Source organism: Pempheris klunzingeri, chromosome 7, assembly GCF_042242105.1.
Source record: "Pempheris klunzingeri isolate RE-2024b chromosome 7, fPemKlu1.hap1, whole genome shotgun sequence".
NCBI lineage: Eukaryota > Metazoa > Chordata > Actinopteri > Acropomatiformes > Pempheridae > Pempheris > Pempheris klunzingeri.
Genome location: NC_092018.1, coordinates 24,610,843 through 24,619,057, shown reverse-complemented (window position 1 = coordinate 24,619,057; position 8,215 = coordinate 24,610,843).

Here is an 8,215-nt window from a genome sequence, read left to right as displayed (position 1 = left end):
CAGAAAGATCTCTATGTCTATCAACAAATGTATTTATTAGATATAGTAAATATATAGATGAATATATATATATAGAAATATATTTAATTAGTCATAGCTTATGTTCTTCTTGTGAGGGTTATTGAGAGTTTGCTATCTGTAGTTCGTTTGCACAACCTAGTCAATCCATAGAATATTTAGAATGTCTCTTGTGCCTCGAGGCTTTTGTGTCTGTTCAGAATTTGACACGGTGCTCATAAAAAGAAGAAGAAGAAAAAAAATATATATATAGAAATGTTTTCTTTGTGGGTGATGATAATATTTAGCTGTTTTCAAAGCCATCTTGCCCTCAATGGGAGGATAAAAGGACAAAAAAATCAGAATAACTTCTAAAAAAAAAAAAGCAAATTAAAAAGTATAAAAGTGAGAGGAAGCTGGTGGCCAGGTTGAGGGCGGCGATCTTTTGGCAAAGCTGCGTCGCCTGTTCGCCCGTCTCCGTGCCTCGGAGCCTCAAACAAAAAAAAAAACGGCTGCTTCACCCGGTGAGATTTCAGCCCTTTTTTTTTTGTTTCCTGCTTCAGAATCACCACAGGCAGGGAGAGGATTGCAGCTTCATGAATGTATATGTCCTCAACCCTGCAAGCGTAGCAGCACGGTGCCAGAGGAACCTCCCTCCTACTGCAGCCACCATTTGCATCTCAGTTAAAGCATGAAGATGAATCAGAAAACTAGATCTAGGATTGTTCAGTCTTTGTCTCTGTGGAATGCAGCTTTTTTTTTTTTTTTTTGGTCAAACTGAAACCTTTTTCAAACAGAGACGAACTGTGTAGCCACACTATAAGAGGGACTAAAGGGGAAATGTATCGAATATTAGGTGTGAGTGGGCAGGTGTGTTCACTGAAATGCCATCTGTCAGTGTGTGTGTACTGTGTGTGTGTGTGTGTTTATTTCGTCACTGTCTTCAGAGAGAACTTTTTGGGGTGGTAGTGGGTGGGTGGTTTCAAGAGAATTTGTAAGGCTATGTATCTGTTCTGGTTTTCTGTTCGTTTGTTTACTAGTAAAATGCAAAAAAAAAAAGTCCACTTGACTTCATGTATTAACCTAAGCATTAACGTCTGTCTATGGGAGTCTCCTGTTTCCTCCTCTTTTCCATCCACGGCCTGTTGTCCGTCTTCCACCAGTCCATATGTGTGTGTGAGTGTGTGTGCCTCCCTCCTCCACACGCTGGAGGGTGAGGAAGGTTTGTGCGACGGGGCAACACATCCCCTCCCCACCCGTCCTCTTCCCTAAACAGACCCCGGTGCTCTCAGCATCTGCCTTTAAGAAGCAGGTGTGGAATCTCTCAAAGAACAAGACTACAGTCAGACCAGTTGTTTAAGCTACAGGTTTCAGCATCAGGGGAAACTCACGCTCCTGTGTACATTTACTTTTTGCACATTTTATCCCTGCATACGAAGTGGCTAATAATGCCTTAAAACAGACACAAATGTACCACCTAACAGAAGTATAAGATATATTATGGTATGTGTGAGTGTATATGATAAATCGACATGTACCACAAAGGCCATTCCTCTTCATTGTGGCGGTCTCAGGCATGGTGCTTTCATGCATTACACAACACACACACACACACACACACACAACACACAACACACACACACACACCCTGCGCACCATAACTCCATGAACATCATCATCGTCGCCTTTCTCCGCAGAAAGTGCAAACATCCGTGTATTGAACAATGACTTAAAGGAGGGCGTTTTGTGCACTTACTTTTTAAGAATTGGAGAATTTGGACACTGTCTTCTAAAGAAATCACTTCAAATGTTGGGGGGGAACCCTTTGAAAACAAGTTGTGGAGCAGCAATTTATATTTACCATTGATATTAAAGGAATAAAACATTTGAAACCCTTGTTTACCTACCTATCACCGTGTCATGGTCTTTATTTGTGGTGCAAGGCCGTGAAAGCCTGTGCAGAGAATTCAAAGAACAAATGAGGGCTTACAGCCGAGGAACCCAACCCACCAGTTTCGCATACAATGAATAATCTTCTTCTCGTAGACTGTAATGAGGAGGGTTTTGCACGGCAGATGAAAGAAGGCCTCTGCTGGGGGCTTGATCCTTGCCAGCCATCCAGTGTGTTTCAGGGTGATCTGCCGGCCAAATCCCAGGTTTGTATGATCACAGTCATCTGACTGCTGCTCAGTAGCCAACGCACACAATGCCAGAGGAGGAGAAGAAAGAGGGGGTGGGGGTGAACATCTTGAGTAGCATCCCACATCCCTTCTGGAGCTGTCTGAGTGCGGAGGGGGAGGGGACCCTTCCCACCATGTGGTGCCCTGCACCTTCTTGTTAGCTCAGTTTCAACACATTATAGATTTCTGACAGCTGATGCTGCCTGAGGACTGAGCTTCAGCAGGTGAAATATAGAAATACTCCCACTCTATTCCGGAGAAAGACTTCTCCACCGTTCGCGTCTGCACCCAAATACACCAGAGTGACATTTGGAAGCTTTTGTTTCACTGTGAAGGGAGCAAATCCATCAGGCGGTTATTGGTCTTTGATTGACACGTTGATGTTGATGCAGCTTAAAATGAGCTAGCTACCATTCCTTTATGTCATCATTAAACAGAGTCATAGTCGTTACAGTCAGACGTGTTGACCATATCTATGTTTTTCAGTTTTCACACCAAACTGGTCATTGGATTTATCACTTAATTCAGTTAGAGACACAGAACAGTTCCTCCTCTATTTAGCCACAACTAATCTCTGTATCAGTGCTAGTGTAGCACAACCTGTTTTAATAAGTCGTTTTTGAAACTTTTTTAACATGCACGAATGGACACGAGTAAAACAACCAAATACCTGTCGTTTCCAAGACATTTGTAGAACAAATGTAAGTTCCCTCGGTTTCCTGTTAACCCTTTATCGAGTTCAAAGTGCCCGCCCCTTGCCTCATCATGAGGCAGTAGAACTACAAGATTTCTCCAAGCCAATCAGCGACAATCAGACTACATGACAGGCTGGCAAGAGACCATATATGGTGACTTCATTGACCTTGAATTTCACCATAAAATTGAATTTTTTTTTTACAAAAGTGAAAAAGTCTTGTAATGACCACCAATAATGGTCTAGGGTTGAAATTTTGACTTTCTACTATCTATCTATCTATCTATCTATCTATCTCTCTCTCTCTCTCTCTCTCTATCTCTCTCTCTCTCTCTCTCTCTGTCTCTCTCAGTGTTGGTTCGGGTCACATCCTCCTGTAAAGCACTTAAAAAGACACACCTTACGTTTAACCTGCACATGAAACATGAGACAGACGCCGCAATGCAGTTCAGTTCAGGCTGAGCCAAGCACGGCTCGCTCCAGCTGGGCGTATTGACATAACCTACCTGCTGGTGTGCATATAGAGATGATGTTGACAGAGTTGTGTAAGTAAGTGTGCTTGCAGGTGTGTGTCAGAGTCACAGGCCTTTCTGACCCACCTTCCCCACGTCCTCACTCGTCAGATTAGTCAAATCCAGCGGCTTATCCGGGACCTGCACAGCCAGCCTGCTTTGACCTTCGCCTGCCAGGACAGCCCCGACCAACAGGAAATACACAAACACGCGTTCACACTTGCATTTTCATTGCACTTTGCAGACGTGCAATGCAGGGAACGCACCAAAGCACCATAATCAAACAGGTAACGGCGTGTGCCATGGAAACACACACCCCCACCGAGCCCTCGGAACAACAATGTGAAGCACAAATGAAACCAGTAACATTCATGATGACTGCACTCCCTTTAGGTGAGCTAGTACCAGGGCACCGTGCATGCTGGTATGGCTGACATGACGTTTGATGGAACAGGTCATGGCGGTTAATAGTTCCACTTGTGTTTTTTCCAAGAGTCAAACTGTACTGACTGAAAAATGTCTGTCATCACCATGTACACGATTCTGGATCATTACACGGCTCTTCTCGAAGGTCTACATTACAACTTCACAGATTTTCAAGGGTCTAGGTGCTCCAGTTAAGTGTAAAAAGCAGTTTCTTACTGTTTTAAGAAAACTTTGCCAAAGCAGCAGGATTTTAGTGACAAAAGCCAAAAAGCTCTATTCACAGTGAAATCTGCACTATTTATCTAACTGATGTTTGCTTAGATAACATCATTAGTTTTCTTCCATGTCAATAATCTGTCCATCTCAAATCAGATTAAAACTACAAGTACAATTTCTAATGGAAGCAACTGTAAGAATGAGAGCACTTTTTGTAAATATCAGAATATGCAGGTGTAAAAGTCAAAAGTGAATGAATTTATCTGCGCCCAACTTGATTTCACCACCTGTGCAGAAACCGTGTGCTTTGCAGTTACAGTGAGTCTGATCTCAGAGTGAGTGCAGGATGTTGTTGAGCAACAACAGCCGTACATGATGACCCTCCATCACAGCTGACAGCCCACATTAAGAGGTAGAGTTTTTGAGTTTGTGCACTGTGTGCCTGTGTGTACATGCAAACAGATGGCGGAGATCGTGTGCATGTAGGAGAGGCGGGTCCCGGGGGACCAGACTGAAGAGTTGCACATCAGACGAGATCAGTGCATCCGAGAAAGAACAAAAGCAAGAGCTGAGTGGCCTGTACGTGACACGTAGTAAAGCTCTTCACAGAAAACCCTCGCTTAGCGCTTGTGAGTAACACCTGGCATATCAAAGCAACAAAGGGAAAAGAGTTTCAAAGGAGCAGGGCTGCTGGAGAGGGTTTTGTGTCGGGGCCTCCGTGGAGATGTGGGAATTTCCGAGTTGTGGAGAAGAAGAGACGATAATGCAGCTCAGTTATTAGGCTTAAAATATACAAAACACGTGGTTAAATGATATGTTCAGTCGTGGTCATAGCACCAGCTATCACTCAAATGGCAACTGCTGTGGTTACAATGCGTCCCTTGCTGTTCTAAATGCAGTAAATATGTAATCAAAGTACATGAGCGGAGGCAGATCACACCGACTGAGCCATCAAAGACGCCATATATTGTTTTAAACCTTGGTCAGATTCATTCTGGTCATTGTGCTGCAGCTGAAGTGTAGCAGTGGAACAGTGTTTGCACTGTTTACAGTGTTTACAGGCGTATTAGATGAAACCACAGTGAGGGTAGTGTGGCTGTGCTGGCAGCAGCAGTGGTTGGGACAGCAGGAGGAGAAATGTTAGTGTAGCAGGCGAGTGTGTGTGTGTGTGTGTGTGTGTGTGTGTGTGTGTGGGTGGGTGGGGGGGCTCACTATGTTAGAATCTCACCGGCTATTTAAACCTACAGGGGCTTTTTCATGAAGAACTTCAATGATGGTTCTGCATCCATTTGAGTGCAAGCCATGGTGGGGAAACAGTCCCCAGTTATAAAAGAACCCTGGATTCAACTGAAATGAATGGAATGCAGCCAACAATGACAGATGAACAACAAACAAGATGATATATCATGATTAAAAAAAAAAAAAGGTGTATAACTTTGCCTTGACTCCCAAAAGCCTCCTCTCTGTTTTTACTGGAGGAGCAGCGCCCTCTTCCTGATTTTTGCTGTAGAACACCACAGAATACTTAGTGAGTGATCTCACCAGTGGCTCTATCTGCATGCAGAAGGCATCGTAGGGACGCTCAAGGCTGCCAACTGTGGTCTTGTTTGTTTACAGTCATTACACTGTTGCCTCAGTGTTAATGTGGCAGTTGTGTCCTGATGCAGACACACTGGACGTTACTCGTGTACACAGAGTCCAAAGTCACTGTATGTTACAGACGCAGCAGTTTTATGTTACAGCTGATGGGATTCATCAAGTTGACTGAGTGGATGAGGGTTTGATGGCATGTAACGCTCCACTGAGTGATGTGATGCTTTCAGCAGAATGAATCAAATAAAGGTGCAGTCTGTCCTGTTACTGTGCTTTTTGGTGACTGAGCGAGACGTGTGATGATGATAATCAGACCTGTCTGGCTACCTGTCATTTCCTGCTGAGTCACCGGCATCCTCCCTCTGCAATGGGCCCTCCTGTGCCAAAGACAGTCACAATGACTGGACGGCCGAGGTAAAGCAACACAGGCTCTCTCTCTCTCTCTCTCTCTCTCTCTCTCTCTCTCTCTCTCTCTCTGTCTGGTGTGTTCCTGTGAGCTTTTACCACATCACTGAGAAGCTGAAACGTGAGGAGTTGTAAATTTCCTCGTCATGGAACTAATAAAGGAATATTTCATCTTATCTTATCTTAGCTGTCATTATGTTTTTTGTGTGTGTGTGTGTGTGTGTGTGTGTGTGTGTGCGTGTGCATCCTCAGTGTCGTCCTGCAGCTGTGCAACCTGAAGACTAACTTGAATGAGTGACCTTGTGAGCTCACCAATACATCAGAAATTCCTGTTGCAGACCCGCTTAAAGACACGATTATACATCCTCATTATATCCACAGTCACCTGCACGGTCATGACCTCAGTCATGCCTTCATAAAGGTTCAAATGTTCAGGTTTTACTTCCCCAGTTTTTTTAGATTGAGGGGTGTTTCTACCCTCATTGATTTAAATGGGCTGGACAAAATACCAGAAACACTGCAATGTAATACAGTTTAGCAGCACGACAGACCAAATGAAGAAGTTACAACATGACTGTGGTATGAGAGGAGTAAGAGAGAGGATGTGGATTTTATTCATCAGCTCAGGTCTGCTGGACATGTGACATACCACTGGTTCTTTAGCGCCTCCTAGTGGTTAACATGGGCAAGTACTTCCTATCATCCATCTATCTATCTATCTATCTATCTATCTATCTATCTATCTATCTATCTATCTATCTATCTATCTATCTTGAATAAGAGAAGAATCTAAAGATGGGGCAAATTTTAAACTACTCTTGGTGTGAATTAACACATGGGAAATCCAGAAACGAGCACTTGCAGCTATCTACCAGTTGATGAGGGAATGTTTTTAAAAAAAAAAAAAAAAAAACTATGTGTGGAAACAAGAATTCAAGGCTGATAGTGTTTTATTATGAGTGTGTTGCTGCGGAGCAAAAACTTTCTCCTCATACCAATAAATGTGGACTTAGAGCTAAATCAAGTAGGTGAACACTGGTATCAAGAAAACTGCTAAAACAGCCTTTATTTGGATCTTTCTCCTTCCCAACTGGAGAGGAAGCACCGTCACAACTGCTCTGCGCTGATTTAAGATGACTTGGCTGTGGCCGTGTTGCACTTTTTCACCGTTTGGGCTGTTAACCAGACAGGCAGTGTGATCAGCAGCACTGGGACGCCTTGTGTGGTGTTTGGAGGAGGTGAGGCTGCAGTCCTGTGGGTGGCTGCTCTCTCTCTCTCTCTCTCTCTCTCTCTCTCTCTCTCTCTCTCCTTTGCAGGGGCGTGGTCCTCCTCCTGCCTCCCGGCCTGGATCGGAACCAAGGCCAGCGACAGCTCTGCGCAAGCACTTAAACACACCGCACAGCCCCAGTGCTGGCTTTTACCAACAGAAACTGAACGCAACTGTGTGAAACATCAGGGTTACACACATTTGAAGGCACTTATAGTTAATACTTAAGTATAATATACTTAAATTATATGGGGGGGGGGTCTATTATATATGGAAATGGGTGGAAATCATATAATCCAGCCATCACTGGTGTTTCCACGCTCCAGGACTGTGGATGAGACTTTCCATGACGTGGGGGCACAAGAATCAGGCCACTGTAACAAGTCTTATCCCATATTCCGATATTGCGGAAGTCGGGGGTGGGGGCTGGGGGCTGGGGGGGTAGCTGGATGCAGACTGCAGCACCAAAACATACTCTGGCGCACAGCTCCACACATCGATCCCATTCGCCAATGTGCTGGGACAGCAAAGAAAAACTGCAATGACAGTGGACAGTATGGACCACGGTAACATGAGACAGTCCACTGGGGTGATGGGTGTAGTGCGAGAACCAGGTTACATGTGTGCTTTTAATACTGTTTTATGTGCAGAACATGAAGGGAAGTGGCTAACTTGATGGAAAGTGAAGATCAGTGGATGTGTGAGCTCTCGGGTCAAACAGGCCACAGTAAAGCCCCCATACAAAGTCTAATTTTCATTTGTGTGTTGATGCCTGATCCACAAAGCAGAAAAGAGGAGCTGCATGAGTGAATTCGTGTCTCCCCAGAGGGTGGAGGCTTTTGCAAAAGCTTGCAGGTTTCCCCTCATCCTCTGTGGTCCCTGCGTCAAATGATGCGCCGGCGCCTTCACTATAAAAGCACCTGTC